This window comes from Borostomias antarcticus (assembly GCF_949987555.1).
Source record: "Borostomias antarcticus genome assembly, chromosome: 12".
NCBI lineage: Eukaryota > Metazoa > Chordata > Actinopteri > Stomiiformes > Stomiidae > Borostomias > Borostomias antarcticus.
The window spans coordinates 1,814,738-1,817,237 of NC_140245.1; positions in this window are offsets into that span (position 1 = coordinate 1,814,738).

Consider the following 2,500-nt stretch of genomic DNA (forward strand, 5'->3'; position numbering starts at 1 on the left):
AAATTCAAACAAGCTTTATTGGCATGACAGATGAAAAACCCATGTTGCCAAAGCAGCACTCTCTTCCCCAAGAAGAGTTATGGCTACTAAGTCATCTGGAAGGGTGAAGACGTTTGGTATTTTTTTGGTCGAATGTGAGGAAGAATTAATCTCTAATTTCTTTCTAATAATTTCAATCTCTGGGTCTGTTGTCGCTCGGCCAGGCTGAGAGAGGTATTTGTCAGCGGGACTCTTGGCAGAGTCTGACTCACTCAGTCCATATGAGAGATGTCCTCTGTTCTACAGAACCCTGACGTTTCTCTTTCATTCTTCCTCTCTCCCTTTTTGCACACACACACACACACACACACACGCACACACACACACACACACACGCACACACACACACACACACACACCCTCACACGCACATGCACTTGCACACACACACCCTCACACGCACATGCACTTGCACTTGCACACACACACACACACACACACACACACACACACACACACACACACACACATTCACCCTCACACCCTAACACACCACACACCCACACCCTCACACCCCACACACTCACATGCACTTACACACACACACACACACACACACACACACACACACACACCCTCACACGCACATGCACTTGCACACACACACACACACACCCTCACACCCCACACACACACAGGCATATGCACACACACCCTCACACCCTAACACACACACACACCTCCATGCAGGTTAGGAGCGTTGGGGAAGCAGCAGGCCTGGGGCGATGGGGGGCGAGGGGGGGTAGAGTGATAAGTGGGTCACCTTCACGTTCACACAGTCACTCTGCTCTAATGGGCCTGATAACCACAATCATACGACATGGACCTGAGCCTGTCTGCTCGGAGAACAACACACACACACACACGCACACACACACACACAGAAACATACACACACAAGCCTGTCTGCCTGTAGAATAACAAACACACAGAGAAGACAAATGAGAAATGACTAGCTACATGCTGACACACACACACACACACACGCACACACACACACACACACAGGCTCGCACACACACACACACACACACACACACACATACGCACACACACACACAAACCTGTGGTGGAATCAATCAGGCCATGCTGACAAATGCACAAAAAAGACACACACACACGCACACACACACACACTCCGGTCTGCGGTGGAATCAATCAGGTCAGGTCTTTATCTTATGGAGGTGTTATTGGCTAATACACTCTTTCCTGAAGTGGCGCGGGGCCTGTGCTGCCATGGTGGCTCTAATCAGAGCAGAGGGAATCACTCTTTTTCTCCCTGAAACATCCTAATGCTCTATTCAATCCACAGGCCCATTTATATGCTAATGTTATATGCTAATGCTAAGGTCTGTCTATGTACAGCTCCCATACAGATGTGTCTTATCAGGTGATTGAGTGTGTGTGAGAGAGATAGGTGTGTGTGTGTGTGTGTGTGTGTGTGTGTGTGTGTGTGAGGGACAGGGAGAGTAGAGAGACATCGCATCTGGTCTGTTTGACAATCATGATGCCTATGGAAGACAACGCAGGAAACAAGTCCAATATACTGTATCAGTGATCTATTTAGGAAGAGACGGGCGACGGAATACCTTCCCATGATGCAACAGCGTCAGAAATGATACAAACCCCAGCCGAAGCTTGTTACCGAAGCCTGCTGCGTTCCTTTGGTATCGGAAACGTCCCGGGTTCGACGCCAAACTCGTCATCTATACGTCACCAGAACTCGGGATTTCTGCCATTTTACTCGGGATAGTAAATCTACCCCGACTTCATCAACGTCAGCTGCTGACGTCAATCAAAATGGCTGCTACGCGCATCAACAATAAGAGAAAGCTGTAAGAGACTGTTTATTAGCGCTTCTGTCTTATTCGTGTCTCATTAAATCAGTCGTACACACAGTACTGTCCAACTTCTATCAGTGCACAATGTTGCTAAGTTCGTATGCGTAAAATAGCATAGGTCGTTGTTATCAACTGGTATTGCTAACAATGGCTAACTTGGCTAACTTAGTTAGAAGTACAAAGATGGGGTGAAAGTGGGTTTTGCCGTTTTGTGTCTGGAATTCATTCACCTGGGATACGACGTCATCCCGGGCGCCAAATCTGGAGCTCTGATAAAAAAAGGAACGCAGCGCTAGTGCTCATAGTCGATGAGGCTCCCATAAGAGCTAGCATGCTCTATTTTGAAGGAGTTGTGCCATGTGTGGGCGATTTTGATAAATCTATGTATTCAATTCAACGCTAAGATGAACCTAAGTCTGTTCCAGGTGACCAGAATCACCCCGCCCCGCCCCCGCCGCCCCGGCGATAGAAACGAACGATCAGAGAGCGGGAAATGAAAAGCCCAGACGTGGAAATCCCCTCCATACCCCCAGGCACATCGCACGCTGTTTATCATGGTATAGTATTATAATTGTTTGTTTTGTTTTTGTTTCGTACGCCTAATGTCCTTTGGAGTTGCA